Source organism: Ictalurus punctatus, chromosome 11 (assembly GCF_001660625.3).
Source record: "Ictalurus punctatus breed USDA103 chromosome 11, Coco_2.0, whole genome shotgun sequence".
In the NCBI taxonomy this organism is placed as follows: Eukaryota; Metazoa; Chordata; class Actinopteri; order Siluriformes; family Ictaluridae; genus Ictalurus; species Ictalurus punctatus.
Genome location: NC_030426.2, coordinates 22,680,879 through 22,703,986, shown reverse-complemented (window position 1 = coordinate 22,703,986; position 23,108 = coordinate 22,680,879). Strand labels below are relative to the sequence as shown.

The 23,108-nt window shown below is 35.6% G+C and overlaps 1 non-coding gene across 1 annotated transcript; it reads right to left on the bottom strand.

Annotated features, from left to right (window-relative positions):
- Nucleotides 1-580: 580 nt before the first annotated feature.
- On the bottom strand, nucleotides 581-771 carry LOC124628681 (U2 spliceosomal RNA). The gene has a single exon (XR_006983293.1). It is a non-coding gene; the product is annotated as a U2 spliceosomal RNA (small nuclear RNA).
- Between the last annotated feature and the right edge of the window lie 22,337 nt (nucleotides 772-23,108).

Sequence of the window (23,108 nt, the reverse complement as noted above, 5' to 3'; positions counted from 1 at the left end):
AAATGCAGAAAAAGTGAAGCATTGTGAATACTTTCCAGATGCACTGTAACTCCTACATTTCAGACGTTCAGTATATTTTTCTCCATGATAATTAAATATCAAAAATGATTTGGTCATATTTTGGCAAACACCATATCAAAAGTAAGGCCTACAATTAAGAGTGGTTCTCAAGTACATATTATCTCCTCAAATTACTATCTAATGAGTCAAAAATATGGAATGCAAAGTTGCTTATTCTCACATCGCTACCTTGCAATTGCTCCTCCAACCACCATCTCCTGAAAATTTCATCATTGCTCACTTGGAATTAATTGTTTGCCCTACATAAGCAGCAAATCTGGTAGTAGTCTACGAAATCTTGCCACATTTTCGAGTGCATTTCTGAGCTTCTGTTTCTAGCATTGTACCCAGTGTAGGGCCTTCTTTTGCTTCATTGTTTGTTTGTTTGTTTTTCTTTGTTTTTAATACAATTTTGTAAATTAAGCTCAAGCAAAATTCACATTACATTTATGCATTTAGCAGATCCTTGTATCCAAAGCAACTTACAAATGAGAAATATTTTTTTCTCTTTTTTTTTTCCATTTACTTTTTGAAATGTGGAAGTACTGTAATACCAAGTCGATGTTTGGAGCAGGTGGAGCAAGCCCCTCTTCCATCTCCCTGCTCTAAAAATCTGTTTAATATAAAGTCCTTGTATGGGGGATGTATCAGCTATTAAACTGATAAGAACAGATACAACACTTGATCTTCACCAAAAGGCAAATAACCAAATATCCCTATTTATTTGTTTCCAGGATGTATAATCATATATATATATATATATATATATATATATATATATATATATATATATATATATATATATATATATATATATATATATATACACAGTGAGGGAAAAAAGTATTTGATCCCCTGCTGATTTTGTACGTTTGCCCATTGACAAAGAAATGATCTGTCTATAATTTTAATTTTAATGGTAGATTTATTTGAACAGTGAGAGACAGAATAACAACAAGAAAATCCAGAAAAACGCATGTCAAAAATGTTATAAATTGATTTGCATTTTAATGAGGGAAATAAGTATTTGACCCCTCTGCAAAACATGACTTAGTACTTGGTGGCAAAACCGTTGTTGGCAATCATAGAGGTCAGATGTTTCTTGTAGTTGGCCACCAGGTTTGCACACATCTCAGGAGGGATTTTGTCCCACTCCTCTTTGCAGATCTTCTCCAAGTCATTAAGGTTTCGAGGCTGACGTTTGGCAACTCGAACCTTCAGCTCCCTCCACAGATTTCCTATGGGATTAAGGTCTGGAGACTGGCTAGGCTACTCCAGGACCTTAATGTGCTTCTTCTTGAGCCACTCCTTTGTTGCCTTGGCCATGTGTTTTGGGTCATTGTCATGCTGGAATACCCATCCACGACCCATTTTCAATGCCCTGGCTGAGGGAAGGAGGTTCTCACCCAAGATTTGACGGTACATGGCCCCGTCCATCGTCCCTTTGATACGGTGAAGTTGTCCTGTCCCCTTAGCAGAAAAACACCCCAAAGCATAATGTTTCCACCTCCATGTTTGACGGTGGAGATGGTGTTCTTGGGGTCATAGGCAGCATTCCTCCTCCTCCAAACACGGCAAGTTGAGTTGATGCCAAAGAGCTCCATTTTGGTCTCATCTGACCACAACACTTTCACCCAGTTGTCCTCTGAATCATCCGGATGTTCAGTGGCAAACTTCAGACGGGCATGCATATGTGCTTTCTTGAGCAGCGGACCCTGCGGGCACTGCAGGATTTCAGTCCTTCACGGCGTAGTGTGTTACCAAATGTTTTCTTGATGACTATGGTCCCAGCTGTCCTGAGATCATTGACAAGATCCTCCTGTGTAGTTCTGGGCTGATGCCTCACTGTTCTCATGATCGTTGCAACTCCATGAGGTGAGATCTTGCATGGAGCCCCAGGTCGAGGGAGATTGACAGTTCTTTTGTGTTTCTTCCATTTGCAAATAATCGCACCAACTGTTGTCACCTTCTCACCAAACTGCTTGGCAATGGTCTTGTAGCCCATTCCAGACTTGTGTAGGTCTACAATCTTGTCCCTGACATCCTTGGAGAGCTCTTTGGTCTTGGCCATGGTGGAGAGTTTGGAATCTGATTGATTGATTGCTTCTGTGGACAGGTGTCTTTTATACAGGTAACAAGCTGAGATTAGGAGCACTCCCTTTAAGAGTGTGCTCCTAATCTCAGCTCATTACCTGTATAAAAGACACCTGGGAGCCAGAAATCTTTCTGATTGAGAGGGGGTCAAATACTTATTTCCCTCATTAAAATGCAAATCAATTTATAACATTTTTGACATGCGTCTGGATTTTTTAGTTGTTATTCTGTCTCTCACTGTTCAAATAAATCTACCATTAAAATTATAGACTGATCATTTCTTTGTCAGTGGGCAAACATACAAAATCAGCAGGGGATCAAATACTTTTTTCCCTCACTGTATGTATATGTGTGTGTGTATTTTTACGTGTTATGTGTATATCTCCCAACTAGGAGATAGATTGGTCCTGCTTGTATTACAACCTTAATAGTATTGACAAAGCACTTGCCTTTGTGCAAAATGCAGTCCAATACCAAATCTGTATCAGCACTGGCAAAATTATTCTGGTTCAGGTGGATTTGGCAAGAAGTGATCGGACAATAATTTAACACATGTTGCATTGGTGACTCGTGATTTTTCTTTTTTTTTTTTTTTTTTAACACATTGGATAATTTAACACGTTGAAATAGTAATATTTGTGCTTGTATCTAAATAGAACTTGTGCTTGCATCTAAATAGAACTCTTAAATGTCTTGGATAATCTTTGCACCAAGTTCGCTGTTCAAAGGTGTTCTGCTCTGTTATGAGACTGGCACAGACAAACATTTATGCTTTCATTCCTTCATTTAATCATTCAATAACTGCTTTATCATGGCCAGAGTTATTGTGGATCTGCAGCCTAGACAGGAACACTGCATGTGAGGCAGGAATACATCATGGATTGGATGCCAAGCAATAACAGGATCCTCCACACACACACGCACACACACACACCTAGGGAAAATTTGACAGTCCACCTACTGACAAGGTTAATTACAAACAGCAAGAACTCTAAAAGGCCTTGAAGTGAACTGTAAAACTGTTCCTCATTAGGCTCATTACTCATCAAACGACAATTCACTATTTACAATTAAAATGCTGGATGCACAGATGCTAATACTTTGCTGAAGTCAGCATTGTAAATTTTCCAAGATGGCAGATAGGCACATAGTGTCAACTTAGCTTAAACAACTTCATAATCACAACTTTGCTGACCAACTCACATTCATTGCTTGAAATAGCCACATGCAGTCTAGTTTATAATAAGTCAGTCATTTAACATGTGTCAGTCTGATTAAAGATGTGTAAAACCTTAAATTGTTTGTAGTGGAAACATTTGTACAGGAAAAAACACTGCAATTACACAAAGTTTGTGTCACGTGGCATAATTTAACATCAATGATGCTACAAAAAACAAATAAAACACAGTAAGCAGGACAACGATGTTATGCTGAAATCTTCATCCTTACACAAATGCATATCACCTCCACTCCTTCTAATGGATGTTCATGCTAATAACTTCTCTTAATATTAAACTTAGATGGGTAGGAAGAATTTGCACAATTGTATTTCTTCATGGGAAAAGTACATACATTTCACATGTGATTAGATCTACAATATGTAATCATGTGCCCTACATATGAAACAGTATGATGAGAAATAAATTAATCAAGTGAAAAATCATGTGTTGGAAACAAACAAACAAACAAAACATAAACAAATAAAGACAATGAATGATGCCAGTTTCAATTGTTGTTCATAAGCCAGCTTACTATGCCAAAATGTAGATTTGGGATCAGAATGTGAACAATTTTTACACAACCACCAGTGAATAACACCACACAGATTAAAAATCAGCAAAACTACCAGGGTGCGTTGCATAACACAGGTATTGCATGCTATTGTAATCTTTTTATTTTGAAAACATGCAACATTTGATGTTCACCAGAAGAGGGCTGCATAAGACAGCCTTTTGGCCATTTTTGTATACTGTATATGCCTTGTGAAGGAATGAGACCATCATTAATTAAATGTGTCATAGCCAGCAGTCATACAGAGTGAAATTAAATGAATTTGGGTAAAACATTTTGAAGCAGAAAACCAATTATGTGCAATTAAAGAAAGAATAAAACAAAATTTATGAATGCCAATTCCACATGGAAATAAAAAATATACTAAATCAGAACTGGTGGCAGGAAAAAAAAAGCTGGTTTCCCACTTTAGGCCTTTAACCCGTTAAATTAGAGTAATGGTCACTGCAGTGGGAGAACATGGCTTAAATTACAGCTTTCTAGAGTGTTTGTCACACTCCAGCCCTCCTGACTCACTGAACTCGCAGTGCGCTCTGAAACCCAAAGCGCGAGCTTGAAGCGTGAGTGTGCACTTCCGGGTTTTTCAGTGACATTGACTTTGTTTACTCTTGACATGTGTGTTTTGTTATGGTTTATTTCCTGTCTCTGCCTCTGTATTGTCATTGGTTGTTTCCCTTATGTATCATTGTTCTCAGCTGTTTTGTGTTTCACGCCTGATTAGGTTTAAAAGCCTCGTGTCTCATTGTTCGGGGCGAAGTTTTGCGTGAGAATTACCACCGTACCAAACCTTTGTACCTTGTTCCTCGTCTTTTGTTTCATAGTTTTTGATCTTGTTTCTCGTCTCTCGTTACGTGCTTTGCCTCGCCTGTTTAGTGTCCAGTTGTGGATCATCTGACCCATTTCCTGTTTCTGACCACGCTTTTGTTTCACGATTTGGTTTTGTCTGCCTTTCTCTAATAAAGCTTGTATCTGCATTTGCATCTGTCCTTAACCTCCATCACATGGTTGACGTGACACTGACAGCTCTGACAGTAGTACTGTGTTTAATTCAAATGAGAGATTTATAATAATGCAGTCATTCTAGTATGTCTATAGTAACTGCTTATAATAAATAAAAGTAGTTCTAGCTGCAACAAATAAAAAAAAAAAGTGAAAATTATATAATCATTGTATGGTGAAATGATCTTAAAGGAGAGGTTTATTTAACATTTATGGAAGGAGTATATAGTGTCATGAAGTTTTCCACCATGTGATGCCCTGAGATGGACTACAGTAGCATCCAAGCCTGGCTGTTATGGTTACGAAAGATGGATAAATGAACGAGCTACCCTGTGTCATAAAAGAATGTGACACACCCGCTGATCAGTCACCACACTCACATAAATCACCCACAATGTTTTTAATCATAAAAGGTTTAATGTGACATGATACGGTGACATGATCATTTGTGTTGTTTTTTTTTTTTTTTTTTTTTAAATATGTAAATAATGTGCAAAGACCTGAGTGCAGAGATAGCCAAGCAATGCTTTTCCAGAGTTTCCTGAGACCTGTGTCAAACACGTAATGCAAGACAAGAAAAGGGAAAAACAAACAAACAAAAACTAACAGCACGATCAGCTCAGTGTTTCTTCAAGGGAGCAAAATTGATGTAGAAAGAATATACAATGCATTGTCATCAAGTAATTATGTTTAAAAAAAAAAAAGTTTTTGCACATCCCTTCATTATTCTCTACATAGTAAAATCCCTAGTGTTGAATTAACACCCAGAGTGTTCATTTGTGTCCAATGGACTTATATAAACACTGTAGAGTGTGCATTCAACAATCTGGCTGTTAAATCAAGACTGGGGATTTTGCTGTGTATGTATGTAAAAGATGTAATTGTCAGACAACCGTGGTATCAGAGGGATAAAACACTTTGGGGTGTGATGTTATAGGAAAATAATCAAATTCATGGTAGTAACAGTAACTCTGCTTCACACCACACAATAATTTATTATTTTCCAATAACAGCACAAGCTAAAATGTTTTATTCCTTACATACATATTAGTATGATTTAAAACCTAAAATCTAAAGTGAATGTGATTGTGAAAATGTTCACTTTGTGAAAGCACCATGTACATTTTCTCAGTGTATTTTCTCATTCTCTCTCTCTCTCTCTCTCTCTCTCTCTCTCTCTCTCTCTCTCTCTCTCTCTCTCTCTCTCACACACACACACAAACACACACACACACACACACACACTTCAATTCTTGTAAGGTCCTTTTCCTGACACAATTATTAATGCAGATAATTATTACTATGCCTGCACCCAAATCTAACACAGACTTTAACCTTTATAGCCAACAGGAAACAGTTTAAAAAATAAATAAATAAATAAAAAAAAATATATATATATATATATATATATATATATATATATATATATATATATATATATATATATATATATATATATATATATATATATATATAAAAGTTGCAACAAACCGACAAACAAACCGACAAACAAACAAAAGTTATAAATTCATGCCCCCCCCACACACACACATGTATAGGTCACCCCATGAAAACTGCAGCCAAACTGTGACACTAGGGTAAAATTCCAGAAAAATTATTTTTGAAGAACATTCCCACCCTTACACTGACATTACCATCAGACATAAAGGTATATAGGTCAAAAATAATATTTTCACTTAAACAACTTAAACATGAGTTATAAAGAATCACATTTATTGTGTTGCGCACTTAACAAGGACACAAAAATAACAATGAATTTATCAATAAACATTCATTTAAAAAAAAATAGGAAAACATTTGACAAGTCAATACATAACATTAACAGAAGTTTGAAAATAATCAACAATATGGATCTCAATATCTGTTAACTTGAATATTTCAAGAAAATTTTTTAGTCTATTTTTGATCCAATCAAAAAGAAGGATTCAGAACACTTGGGTACAGAGTGCATCTCTAGGAAGTTAAGGTAAGACCATATCAGTTATTTTACTTTTAATGATAATATAGTTGCAATATACAGTATATTAATTAAGTGACTTCACTTTACCCTGCACACAACATGACACATGTAACATGGTATAACTTACCTTGACATGAACATTGTCAAAACATGATAATACTACAAACTTTAAAATGTTGATTTTATCTATGATCTATGAGTATGTAGTCTCTCAAATAAAATAGAAAGACTTAATTATAGGATAGTATAGGAATTAAAGCAAAAACTAATTACTTTATTAGGTAAGGTAAATAATGCCACTAATTTCCAAAACTAAGTAACACCTTGCAGTAATCACAATATTTAACAAAATTCACTGCAATGTTAAATTTTATTGCCAATGATTTATATATATTTGAATGGGTGCGGTTTTCATGGAGGGACCCGTACATACAGTATACCATATGTATGCTTCACTGACAGATACATTGCAATCTCAAAACCAAATCCATATCTACAATCAAGTCACATTCCCCAGGGCTGATTTTTCTTATTTGCATTTACATTATGCAGTGCAGTTCACTGGACCTGGATGACAGGGCCAGGATTATAATGTGATACAGCAAGCTGTTGCCATGTTCTGTTGATCATGTAGTAAATTATAAAGTTTATTGCAGTCAGCCAAATGTTTCAATCTATTAATGAGGTAGAATGTTAACATTTCACATGAAAGCTTATCCAGATAAACACCAAAAGCTTGCTGGAGGTAGTCAGAAAGAACATTGTGGATATAATATAAAAAATAGCACTTAAGGAAAGGTTCCTGCAGCACACAGCAAGCTTCAATGTTCTGAATCCATTTAGGCTAAGAACACCCACTGGGAGTGATGCATACCAGTGCGATAGAAAGTTAGCCAGAACACACCGGCAGCAGCAGCATAGTCTCAAGTACACAGCCAGCTTAAAAACGGACAATATTAGAGTAATCTCCCAAAAGTATAAGGGGTTAGCACAGTGAATGGCATTCAGAAATGCCAGGGTCTGTAAGAAGATAGCAGCTGAATTTAGGCTATTAAGTGGTATGGGTGACGAATGTTTAAAACATATTCTGTGCCCTTCACTGGGCATGTGAAAGAATTTTGGCTAAGGTTAAAGAATATTTCTACCTATCCGAAAAATATATAATTTTGCCTCAACAATGGTATTTCCTTATTCTGAAGAAAGATATAGAGTATAAAGGGGATTCAACTGATATCTCACTTTACACCAAAATGTCTAGGTTAAAACACTTTTTTCAAATGAAATCAACACCAACAGATAAGACCTGACATTATAAACAAACAGTCATAAGATGCACACACACACCTAAAAGGTTGGTCTTGGAGTAAATGGGAATGCTTATGAAGACCTATCATTGAAATCTGTGTCTGTACTAATCTAAGCACCCTTCTGGTTAATAACAAATTCTTGGACAATATTCACAAAAAATACATGATTCTGCACTCTCTCTCATGCTTTATGAAATCTTAAGCCATCATCAGGGCACGAGAACACTAAAAACAGTAGTTATGCAAGTGTATGTGGTTCTATAAACCCTATATATATACGTCACTCATGGGAAGAGCCACCTGGATACCTTCTTGTACACATATACAGTACATGCATGCTGAGACCTTTCAAAAAATGTACCTTGTGACATCTGAAGTAAGATTTGCAGTAAATGCTGCTGTCATGGAAGCCATCTTTCCCTGGAAACTTCTCAGAGAGTCTTTGCTAGGTCAGGGCAGCTTCTGAATGACAAAGAGCCTTGGAAGTTATTCAGGTTTCACAGATTCACAGTGATACACATAACTATTGTGCTGTATTTCACCTGTCCTAACTGACAGGGGTGGCAAGAAAAGAATCACCTAGACAACATATGGCAACATAGGCCTCAGTTATCAATGTTACAGTGAAGTTGTGTGTAAATGTTTTTAGAGGTCAAATCAAAATAAAAAATAAAAAATCATGACAGCTTAACAAAAGTTTCAGATCTCTGATTCTCTGTTGTTTAATGCCAATCACCTGTAACGTATCAGGCATGTTCATGGCACAGCTGATTTACATTCAGTCACACTCACAAAGTCAATAAAAGGTAAAGCTCACATAAAAAGGACAAAATAATGACATGGTCAAAAGCACCTAAGTGTGGTGTGTGCTAAATTTCCAGTAATGCACTCAGCCATTACAGCAAGTTGACTACTACAGACACACACTAACACACCCCTTTTTTTTAAATACTGTAGTTCACCATTACTTTTGTCTTGATTGAATAGCTAGGCTTATTTGTCTTCATTTATATATTTGTATTTGATTGTGAAATGATTGTGAATCTTTACAAAATTCTCACTGAATTCATGTGAGTAACTGAAATAAATAAGAGGTTTAAGCTTCAAGTGTAATCCGTATATGAAATTGCACCTGTTAGCAATTACACAATTTTAAGCTGATCATTTGATCATCATTAATGAGTGTCTTTACACTTAAATTTACACTTGGGAGCTCTTATAGGATACGATTCTTTTTTCAAAACTAAGGGCATTCTCGTGAATATCACATTTCTTGTGTAAATGCCCCTAGGACTAATTTACAAAATATATCCACACATATCCATCTTGAAAAATGTACTGAAGAACAGGGTTCAACTTAGGACTACCAAGAATGGTTAACTGTTTTCTAGTAGAACTGGCTGTCCTGATTCCCTCTGCAGTAAGTATAGGAAATTAAGAGTTGTAAAGTTTGACAGAGACAGTCCTTGGCCTCAGCTGAGATTTTGCTGATTGTGTTGAGAAGAAGTTCTGAATTATAATTATGGAGCAAGACGTAGCAAGAATAATAATAATAATAAAAAAATAAACTGATTAAATTTTTACTTCACCCCTAAGCCACAAGGACCAATTAAGGACATGAAGAGATAACGGTTTGCAATTAGGGATGACACATTGATGAAAAATGCAATAATATATAAGTGTATTATATGAGGAAAATGAGACATACAGTTATGTTACTTTGCTATGCAGAAGAAAGCAAAGAAAATGAGAAAGTTATACATGATGACAAAATATACATCATGGTTATACATATAAATATACATATAGTTGTATAAGGACCATACTATTTACATAGGCCTTGTGTTTCATATTTGCGACACTCATACATCATGTAATGCTTCTTTATTAGCTGTATGTGAATCATAACTGTCTCATGATTGCAAATTCATAATAAACAAATGAAAAGTTATGTTTAGCAACAACGTTAGCAACAGGGTGGGTTTTCAGAGTCATACATTTTCTTACAATATAATTTCAATAAATTAGAAATCAATTGCAAAAGACCTTTAGCTCAATAGCGATTTGAAGAACTGCCATCCCTGCATGAGTTTACTCACTCTCACTCACTAACTTTCAGTAACCTCCCTCTGCTAGTTAGAGTTGTGGTGGATCTGGCGCCTACCCTGGGAACACTGGATGTAGTGGGGAATACACCCTAGATGGACCACCAGTCCATCGCAGGACACCATGCACAAACATTCATACAGTGATTCACAGCTAAGGGCAATTTATCATAGTCTGCATGAGATTCGGCTAGCATAAATATATAATTCATTTAACTTCAGTAAGTGCTTTATACTGGTCAGAGTTGTGGTGGATCCAGACCCTGTCCTGGGAACACAAGACAGGGACACCAACTAATCTTATTTAGTTCTGTTGTCTCATGTAGTTAGTGTGTCGTTTTATGTAGCACCATGGTCTTGGAGGAATGTTGTTTTGTTTCACTGCGTACTGTACCAGCTGTATGTTTGAAATGACAATAAAGCCACTTGACTTGCCTAATGTGACACCAATCCCCAATCCACTTGCTGGCATGGTTTTGGGAGGAAACCAGAGAACACAAAGAAAACCCAGACGGACACTGAAGAACATGCACAGAAACTCACAGAACATGTACGGAAATACACAGTCAGTAACCCAAGCTCAGGATTGAAAAATATACTCACTACACCACTGTGCCTCCCATACATTAATATGTATATCATCAGCACATTACATTTACATTTACATGTATTCATTTAGCAGACGCTTTTATCAAAAGCGACTTACAAATGAGAAAATACAGTAAACACATTAACAAATAAGTAGCTACGCTATATATATATATATATATATATATATATATATATATATATATATATATATATATATATATATATATATATATATATATATATATATATATATATATATATTTTTTTTTTTTTTTTTTTTAATGGCACTGTGCATTGTGTTTAGCAGACAATCCACTGGTCTACTTCCCTTTATTCAGTAGCACAAAATCATAGTATTTGCCTCTAAAAATGACTTCAGACTGCCACAAATAACAGTCACAAATAACAGTGTTTTAAAATAGTATGGTTATCATAAGGCTACAGGGCTTTGAATTTCAGCACCCTGTGTTTTTCAGTCTCAATAAGGCTCTCAAATGGTTTGTTAAAGCCGCTTAGAAACCATATCCATTGTTTGTATAGCCAACTATTGTTAAGCACTGAGAAAGTGCCAATAGAGTCCACAGTCAGAAATATATTCTGCTGTCATAAATTTATATTGCTTTGCCTTCTGGGATTCTAAACTTTTGCAATTTTGGAACTGGCTGAATATCTAATCCACTGTAATTGTAAATTGCTATCACAGGCCTTGGTGTACTCAGCTGTTTCTTTCTACAATACTTAGCCTAGTTATAGATCTGTGCAGGTGCCTAATTTTTCAGTGGTCATTTGGGAGAACATACAAACACAAACGCGTCTGCTCTGACATTACTCATGCTAATGGCTTTACATAAATCACAGTGGGGAGAGTGACACTAATCACTGAAAGATTAAATGTGCACTATGGTAACCTGTTTCCCATTTTCCTAGTTTTCTTTCACATATCTGGGGAATCTACAGAGGAAAATCTCTGTGGAAAATCTATGAGTGGTATGCATTAGAAACAAAACACATGTATACTTCATAAAGTGCATGCGAAAAGTCTTTCAATGAAAAGTGAAGACATTGTTCAATCAAAATGATTCATCTTCAGTAAGTGCTTTATCCTGGTCAGGGTTGTGGTGGATCAGGATCTTCTTCTGGGAATACTGGGCTTGAGGCAGGAATACATCCTCGATGGGATGCCAGTTCATTGCAGGGCCAAATGCACACACACTTATTTATATTTAGCCAATCCACCTACTGGCATGTTTTTGGGAGGTTGAAGGAAAACAGAGAGCCCTGAGGAAACCCACACAGACACTAGGGACCCTGGTGTGACGGTAATGCTACCCACTGTACCACTGTGTCACCATCTGGTAAAATGAGATAGAATTGTGAGAAATGGACAAAAGTTCAAGATTAAACTGGGAACATAATACAACCACTTCTCTAACTCTTATGGTGCATCTCTTTGTTCAAATTGCCTGCTGATGTTACATTTCCACTGTAATAATATCTTAACTGTTAAATAGCAATAGAAATCATGGTCATTCAATTATTTTATGAAGCTTTTGCAAGCTGTGATAGGTGACAGATTTCTTTCTGAAATGGTACATAAACATGTTGCAAAGTCTGTTATCATATTTGACTCTAGGGTGATGTACACAAGATGGAGTTTCTTTGCTTGTGGGCAGAAAAAAAAAGCTAAATGGCCAAGATAGGAAGTACAAGGAAGATTTGATTTTTACCACAGCTCATGGTGCTCATATTTTTAAAGCAGTTGTGATGTCATTATATTAGTATACAAACAACATAATTAGCACAGGGCCACAGCGGGCAGAAACACATTATCAAAGATTATGATGGTTGCATGTAAATGAGATATACAGGAACATAAGTTTGTAACCTCACATTAGCAAGCGAATTAACAGAACTAATTTGTTGCCAGTGTGTACAGAAATGAAACATAGCAGTCCAGTATCGTTGGAGTGTAAAAATTAATTATATATGTTATGCATCATTATCACACAGTGCTGCTGAATTCTAAAATCTGATTGGTCAGAGCGTGTTGATTCATTTTCTATAATAGCAACTCTCACAATAGTGCTAACTTTAATTCAAATAATCTACGGAATATTTAAAAAATGTGTTGTTGTAAGGAGACATTTATTTAACATTTATGGAAGGATTTTATGGCTTTATTTAACATTTATGGATTTATTTCTGTATCACGGCTTTGTGACACTGATTTCTTCGGAGCATGATAAGCTGTATTTTCGTTGTTTTTTTTTTTTTAACGAACAACAGTTTATAGCTGCTATTATGATGTGTTAATAGGAATTAACTGGTTTTCTGGACAACTACAACATTAAATATAACTATAAATAGTTATCTGTGCTGTAATACATAAAATACATAAAAACATGCAATAAGTGCCAAACATGTGGAATAACATGAATAAAACACTTCAGGACATGCTGTTATTGAAAATAATCAACTTCAAGGTGATAAATGTAACTCTACTTTGTCTTGGGCTGTGTCACACCACTCCATAATTGATTATTTTCCTATAACAAAATGTCCTGTTATGGTTTATTATTTACTTAAACCTTCAATATTCAGTTATTGCTATACATTATTATTTATTATCTATAGTGAAACTATTAAGGGTTGTATTTACTTTAAGACACTGAGGAAATTAACCAATCCTAAAGCAGTACACATTTCTTCCTTTTTTTATTTTATTCCACTGCAATTTTTTTATTTTTTTATTGTTTTTTTTTTTTTTTTTTTTTTTTTTTTTTTTTTTTTTTGTATTTTTTTTTTTTTTTTTGTATTTTTAAGCAGTGGAACCTTGAAGTACCTTAAAGATGTTTGACCCGCTTCATGGCAAACCTTTTTACCAGCCCATCACATTCAAGGACAAATGTAAGGAGCACAAGTCAGAGGACAGAAAGTCTGTGAATGGGTTGAGAACATAACTGCTGACTAAATGAATGGTTTGTGTGTGTGTGTGTGTGTGTGTCTGTCTGTCTGTCTGTCTGTCTGTCTGTAGACCGAGTCACCCTGCCTACATCTCTTTTATACCAAGCTTGATTCGAGCCAGCAAAACAAGTTTAAGCTAAAAATGTGAATGCTTTTGAAGGTCATGAGATAATTATAAATAACCAACAAGCACAAGCACAAATTCCTCCAATTCATGTGTTAACTGTCTTTTCCTGTAAACAAATTTATTCAGTTTATATTTTATGACATATGCTTTGTATCATCAGTTAGAACCCTGTACATTATTAGAGATATATTTATTTCTTAAAACAAGGTGACAGTGAGAGGAGGAAACTCTGTTAGCTTAGGATGCAAAACATTACAGAGCTATGTTGTTCAGAGAATTGAACCATTGGTCTGCCTCAGATTTAAATAACTGAAGCAACACTGAGAACACACTGAATAAATAATGCGGTAGAATCCTTCATAAAAACACAGGGATTTTTTTTCCAAGCTGTGAGTAAAAAGGTAGAAAGCTGAATTAGTCAGAGGAATAGAATAATTAATTTCTTAATTACATTTTGTAATTAAGATGAGTACACCTGGGAACTGTGTAATGAATTGTGTAGTTGGTTTTCATCTGTTCACCAACAGACAAATGAGATTTAGGATGTGAGCCATATTTAACGACTGAATATGAGTAGTGACATAAAAGAATTATCATCTAATGATAGATAGATAGATAGATAGATAGATAGATAGATAGATAGATAGATAGATAGAATATATAACAGAAGTAAGTACACCCCTGTGTAATATCATTTAAATGTCAAATGATTCAAAATTGTATCACCTCTCAATAATGTCTAGTTCAGCCTTGAAACTCTATAGCAGCCAATCGGCCACACTTCTTTGTCTACATAACCCTTTTTAATCCCTTTATAATTTCATACTATACCCTCCTCCTCCCCAGCACAACTGTCGAGATCTGGTACAGGGGGGTTGGGGGGTTCCTCCTTTTGGACACTTTGCAGCAACAGCATGCATCTCTTCTTTTCTATGTCTGTACATGTCTATCAGAGCAAGTATTCGTACTCGTTCAGCAGCAACAGCAGAGTAGCAGTGAGAGACACCAGACCCAACAATACAGACGAGCAGCTGAAGGCCGCTATTAAAGCAACCTGGGCTTCCAGAACACCTCAGCAGTGCCACAGGATGATTGCCTACATGCCACGCCGCATCGATGCAGTAATTTGTGCAAAAGGATCTACGACCAAGTATTGAGTGCATAAATTAACATACTTTTCAGAAGGTTGACATTTTTGTATTATAAAGTATTTATTGTAATATTTTACGATAAAGCTGTAAGCTGTAATCATCAAGATTAAAAGAAAAAAGGCTTGAAATATTTTACTTTATGTGTAATGAGCCTAGAATATATGAAAGTTCCACTTTTTTAATTCAGTTATTTTAAAAAATGAGCTTTTTCACAATATTATTATTTTTTTAGATGTGTATATATATATGTGTGTATGTATATATACACACAGGTAATGTTATCAGCCTTAACATTAAAGCCAATGACAGGCACCTGTTAAGGGGTGGAATATATTAGGCAGTGAGTGAACAGTCAGCTCTCAAAGCACATGTTTTGGAAGCAGGAATAATTGGCAAGCATAAGGATCTCAGCAACTTTGACAAGGGCCAAATTTTGATGCCTAGATGACTGTGTCAAAAGCAGTAGGTCTTGTGGGGTCTTTGATTGATGATATATGAGATCGTATACATTTGTGGGTACATTTCACTTGGCACCTTTTACAAAAAAAAAAAAAAAAAAAAATGTTATTTAAAAAAACAAATAGAAGAGGTAACTAAGATTAAGGTTATAATTATTAAATAATTATGTCAGTGGAAGCTCCTCATAAGGCAAATAAGACGTGTGTGTGTGTGTGTGTGTGTGCGTGTGTGTGTGTGTGTGTGTGTGTGTGTGTGTGTGTGTGTGTGTGCATTTGTTTGTCATGTTTACCACAGTGTGGCACTCTCTCGCTAGCTTGTTCGAGTCCTAGACTATGGCTGGTTAAAATTAGGACCTGAACGTATTTCAAATCAATGACTATCATGTAAATGCGCACAGCTGGCTACTGCTTGTCCCTTGAATCACTACTCTGAGACCGGAATCTCTCACTTAGCATTATGCAGTGATCTCTCAAACATAGCAGGGCCAAACTCCAAACATTGATATTTCATGTTACAATGATACTTTGTGTCACTACAGACCATGAACAGATATAATGTAAAAAGTAAAATATGGATTCTTTACATGTCTGGTTTAATGCCTGGCTGCATCAGTCAGTTTTATTTTCTAAGTTTCTACTGAGTTTTGACATTTCCCTTTAAACCAGAGTGCTGCTGAAATATTAAATCTGACTGGTCAGAAGATATTGATTAATTTTATATAACAGTTGTGCCAGGCAAATCCCATGTTTATATTAATGCTCTCTAATACGTTATTGCTCCTATTGTAACCACTGATTCACAGGGACTTGTATCCAATAATCACATTTAAAAAAAAAAAAAAAAAAAACATCTTGTTATTTACAGTGCCTTCTGAAAGTATTGGAATGGCAAGTCTAGTTTTGTTTGTTTTTTGCCATATACTAAACACATTTGGGTTTGAGATCAAAAAATGAATATGAGATGACAGATTAGAATTTGAGCTTTCCTGATTTTTACATCTAGATATGTTAAACTTAGAACATGGCACCTTTAATGGCAGACCACCTATTCCTTAGGTGAGGAAAATTATTGGAACATATAGTCTTGAAGTTAATTAAAGTATATAACACTTGATATTTCTTTGACTATCCCTTCCTTGCAATAATTCAATAATTTCATCAAACCTGTGACCAACTGACATCATCAAACTGTAGCATTCCTCTTTTGTGATGCTTTTCCAGGCTTGATTCAGATGTTGTTTGTTTTGGAGGGGCTTCTCTGTTCAGTCTCCTCTTCAGGAGGTGAAATGCATGCTCATTTGGGTTACGATCTGAAGATTGACTTGGCCAGTCTAAAACGTTCTACACCCCACCCCCCAGATAAAGTCCTGAATGTGAAATTTGAGCTTTCTCTTGTTTTCTATTGTGGAACACTCAATAACTGGACAAACGTGTCTCCACAGGACTGGTTTACATAATGTAGCCAAGTAATGAGGACATCACAAACCAAATACTTTTATCATCAAAAAAATCATGTTTCAACAAGGAAACAATAAAATACACCTGATGGGTAGAAACAAGTTATATCATAGTTTATTTTGTTTATTTAGTAAAATGAAACATTATATCTATCTATATATATATATATATATATATATATATATATATATATATATATATATATATATATATATATATATATATATACAGTGGGGGAAAAAAGTATTTGATCCCCTGCTGATTTTGTACGTTAGCCCACTGACCAAGAAATGATCCGTCTATAACTTTAATGATAGATTTATTTGAACAGTGAGAGACAGAATAACAACAAAAAAATCCAGAAAAACGCACGTCAAAAATGTTATAAATTGATTTGCATTTTAATGAGGGAAATAAGTATTTGACCCCTCTGCAAAACATGACTTAGTACTTGGTTTAAAAACCCTTGTTGGCAATCACAGAGGTCAGACGTTTCTTGTAGTTGGCCACCAGGTTTGCACACATCTCAGGAGGGATTTTGTCCCACTCCTCTTTGCAGATCTTCTCCAAATCATTAAGGTTTCGAGGCTGACGTTTGGCAACTCGAACCTTCAGCTCCCTCCACAGATTTTCTATGGGATTAAGGTCTGGAGACTGGCTAGGCCACTCCAGGACCTTAATGTGCTTCTTCTTGAGCCACTCCTTTGTTGCCTTGGCCCTGTGCTTTGGGTCATTGTCATGCTGGAATATCCATCCACGACCCATTTTCAATGCCCTGGCTGAGGGAAGGAGGTTCTCACCCAAGATTTGACGGTACATGGCCCCATCCATCGTCCCTTTGATGCGGTGAAGTTGTCCTGTCCCCTTAGCAGAGAAACACCCCCAAAGCATAATGTTTCCACCTCCATGTTTGACGGTGGGGATGGTGTTCTTGTGGTCATAGGCAGCATTCCTCCTCCTCCAAACACGGCGAGTTGAGTTGATGCCAAAGAGCTCCATTTTGGTCTCATCTGACCTCAACACTTTCACCCAGTTGTCCTCTGAATCATTCAGATGTTCATTGGCAAACTTCAGACGGGCATGTATATGTGCTTTCTTGAGCAGCGGACCTTGCGCGCGCTGCAGGATTTCAGTCCTTCACGGCATAGTGTGTTACCAATTGTTTTCTTGGTGACTATGGTCCCAGCTGCCTTGAGATCATTGACAAGATCCTCCCGTGTAGTTCTGGGCTGATTCCTCACTGTTCTCATGATCACTGCAACTCCACGAGGTGAGATCTTGCATGGAGCCCCAGGCCGAGGGAGATTGACAGTTCTTTTGTGCTTCTTCCATTTGCGAATAATCGCACCAACTGTTGTCCCCTTCTCACCAAGCTGCTTGGCAATGGTCTTGTAGCCCATTCCAGACTTGTGTAGGTCTACAATCTTGTCCCTGACATCCTTGGAGAGCTCTTTGGTCTTGGCCATGGTGGAGAGTTTGGAATCTGATTGATTGATTGCTTCTGTGGACAGGTGTCTTTTATACAGGTAACAAGCTGATATTAGGAGCACTCCCTTTAAGAGTGTGCTCCTAATCTCAGCTCGTTACCTGTATAAAAGACACCTGGGAGCCAGAAATCTTTCTGATTGAGAGGGGGTCAAATACTTTTTCAAATACTCATTAAAATGCAAATTAATTTATAAAATTTTTGACATGCGTTTTTCTGGATTTTTTTTTTGTTATTCTGTCTCTCACTGTTCAAATAAATCTACCATTAAAATTATAGACTGATCATTTCTTTGTCAGTGGGCAAACGTACAAAATCAGCAGGGGATCAAATACTTTTTTCCCTCACTGTATATATATATATATAGGGGGACAAAAACAAACAAATAAATACAGGAAACAAACATACAAACAAACAAACAGACAGATATGAATCCTACCACTATGCTCCCTGAAACACTGAAAACACTGGGGGGGGGGGTACTTAGATATGGAAATAACAGCATGGTCAGCATGTTCTGTGAATTCTAGATCTGACAGTTACTCAACCTCAGCTATATCACTGTACTTCAAAATTGATCTCATCTAGAGAAGGTCATGAGCATTTTAAAAATTTTCATTTATTTCATTTTTTTGAGTTACTATTTTTATTTGTACATGCATGCAATATCCTAAATATATAAAACATTTAGTTGGTTCTTTTATCCAATATATAAACAAAGTAGTAGCCTAATTTAAACCACTGCAACCCTGAGCAGGCAGGTAATAAAAATATGCAGGGCTGCACATTCATGTCAGTGGTCTTTCTTGTCCCATGAGCTTCTTATCTGACCGCTTGCTTGTGCCCACATGAACATAAAATCCTCCCTCTTGTGTGAATTTTTTGTTGCATCCCAAAGGAACCCAGTCTGATGAATACCTCTAGTCACAACAAGATGCCCTGTAAACCTTTCTGGCACACTTAAAAAAAATGTGTTTTTTTAATCAGTTTAGAATACTATCTGATATCCGAATGATGGATTCATATTCGGTTCCTGACATGGGCTGGGCAGCACAAAATAGTTTGTGACATTCTAAATCTGACACACAATGAGACTTCCTGACCTATTTTGGTTTTAAAAAATGTGCGCTTTGCAGTCTCCCAAGACCCTGTCTTATCAGAGACAAAGGTATAAAATGGTATTTTCCTGACTTCATGAGTCTTTACATTGGTGTTACCATAAATAAAATTATTTAGTGTTTTAGTTAACATGAACTAACCAAGAACATTTAATAAATTATAAATAAAATTGAAGTAACAAAATACATTAATACATGTATGAATTGACAATTATTTAAATAATGAAATACATATGGCTAATGATTAATGCATATTCATTCCATGGTTTCTTGGTTTCTTCATGTTAACAAATGTGTCCCATTTCTTAAAACATGATCTTGTGGATGGTCACTTTTTATATCACTCCACTTCACCAGAACACTTTACTTTACCCAAATATTAAATAAATATATCAGACTTCATTTGGTTAAGAGCTAACATGTCACTTTTAAAGGCAAATTTATACTGATGGATTTCATGAAGTGTAAAACCACATCATCTGTGACTAGTGTAATAAAAAAAAACACAAACCTTTCCATCCTGCTGTGAAGTACGCACTCAACTTACATACACTCAAAAAATTATTCAGGCCCTTCATAGATATGACACATTTAAATTTTGTTCACTTTCTTCAAACATATCAAATTAGGAGTAATACATATGTATATTTAACTAGTCTAACATAAAATGTATTTAGTGTCATCTACGAGATTTATTTCAAATTTATTAACACAAATTAGTGTTATTTGGGGAGGGCCACTTGAGCATGTGTGAAACAAGTTCAGACATTGTGCTCAAAGTGTGTGACCGGCATTTTCTCATGCTGACTCTGCAAGGACCGATGCGGCTGATGCACTTGATGTTTCATGTTTGTTGTTGGGAAGTATTCGTTTTTGTAGTTAAGAATTGACCTCGATATCAAAGAATGTGTATATCATAATGTTGAGTCAAATATGCAATAGTGTTGAAATTGTGCTAGGTGAATTATTCCAAGCATCCCTTCGTTTAAATTCAGACTCACACAATGTGCAAATTAGCCCATTCTTCAGTACAGAACAGCTTCAACTCTGGGATGTTGGTGGGTTTCCTCACATGACCTGCTTGCTTAACATTTACCATTCTTTGGTAGAATGTCTTGTGTGATTAGGGTTGTTGTCCTTCTGCATGACCTTCTTTCTCTTGAGATTCAGTTCATGGACAGATATCCTGACATTTTCCTTTAGGATTTGCTGGTATACATCAGAATTCATTGTTCCATCAATGACGACAAGCCTTCCTGGTCCAGATGCAGCAAAACAGGTCCAAACCATGATATTACCACTACCATGTTTCACAGATGGGATAAGGTTCTTATGCTGGAATGCAGTGTTTTCTTTTCTCCAAACATAACAATTCTCATTTAAATAAAAAATTCTATTTTGGTCTCATCTATCCACAAAACAGTTTTCCAATAGACTTCTGACTTTTTAACTGCAGAAAAGCAGCAATGTTCTTTTTGGAGAGCAGTGGCTTCCTCCTTGCAAACCTGCCATGCACACCATTGTAGTTCAGTGTTGTCTTGATGGTGAACTTATGAACTCATAATCTCAGAATTTGATAGATCACTGTTCTTTAAATAAAAAAGTGCTCACTCACACCTTATTGTCATTGCATCGATTTAAATCAATCGACTCTAATTTGACCTTTAAATTGGCTGCTTATCCTAGAGGTTCACATACTTTTGCCACCTTGGATCATCTTCCTCAATAAATAAATGACCAAGTAAAGTCTTGATGGTCAAGTTTATTTTAACTTTGGCTTTCCACTGACTGTTTGTGTGTCGTTCATGCAGACAAATGCAAATTTCCAAACAAAAAAAAGGTTTAAAAATGTATGCTTTCACTGTCACAATTACTAGCTTATTTGGTTAAAAACTTTTTCAAGTTCTAAATACATTAAGTCACCAACAAACAGCAAATGTTTATTTAGCATATTGACTTTTTTTCCCCCCTTATTTCTAATATTATGGTTGTTTAACAGTAAATACCTGTATTGCACACGTTTTATTCTTGTTTTTAGGTGTTTAAATTAAAACATCTGAACCAAGTTCTGTCTCTCTGTTCTGTGTCTATATAGGGGGAATAAAATAAGGATTTCTACGTAATAATTTGTTTTCCAATTCCAATGTGAAAATTTTAATTTAATAATCCAGCCGACGGCTGTGGCTCAGGTGGTAGAGCGGGTTTTCCACTAATTTTAGGGTTGGCAGATCAATTCCCGGCCCACATGACTCCACATACCAAAGTGACCTTGGGCAAGACACTGAACCCCAAGTTGCTCCTGATGGTAAGTTAGCACCTTACAATGCAGCTCCGCTACCGTGAATGTGTGAATGAGACACAGTGTAAAGTGCTTTGGTTAAAAGCTCTATATAAGTGCTGACCATTTACCTTGAGTTTGATAAGCATAAAAAAGTTCACTTTATAAATGTGTCCATTTTATCTAACTGTATTTGATCAAATTAATTTGGACCAACTTAATTATTATAAATTCATTGCAGGAATCAGTTTTTTATGAGTTGGGGCTATACATATTTATTGGATAGAAATCCTGCCTTCAATTAAATTGTGTTCATCCATTGAGTTATTTTTCTTTTAGTATACAGTAAGTATAGTGTATACCTCATAGAAAAAATAAGTACAAAATAAAGTCACTATATTAAAATAAAATTATAGTACATAATAGTCTGCAATAGCAATGCTATTAGAATATCACTAGCATTATCTGTCAATTTTGCTCTTCACTTAAATTGTTTGTTGCATTTTCACTTTCTCTCTTGCATGAACTTTTCTGATGCTTATTTAGGCAAGATTTTAAAAGTTTTTAAAAAGATTATATCAGCAGCATAAAGATCAATCAAGGAAGACACACATCTACTATAATACATACTGTATATAAAACTATAATAGTGTGAAATTGTTTTTTTTTTTTTTTTTTTTTTTTTTTTTCCTGTTGAGCTGGAGTGAAGGAGATGATTAATGGAACTTTAATTTCCCCTGCTAAATATATATATATATATATATATATATATATATATATATATATATATATATATAGAGAGAGAGAGAGAGAGAGAGAGAGAGAGAGAGATCACTATTTTTATTCAGCCTTTAAAACATGTGTTTGCTTACAGTGCCCGTCATACATAACAAGTATCTAGTGAGAATTTAGCAATTATTGTGTACTTGGACGAAACAATCTTGAAATATATTCACTTAGTTAATAGTTAAAGCACTTTGTTTACTTTTTTAATATGCTGTGCTTAACTTAAAGTTTTCATTTAAACTTGGGTGAAGAACACAATAAATCTTGTATTTATACGGTTTATAGTAGGAAACCATGCAGATGGGGAAATGCACATGTGAGTGCATGTATTTGCAATGCACAGCTTGTCAACTC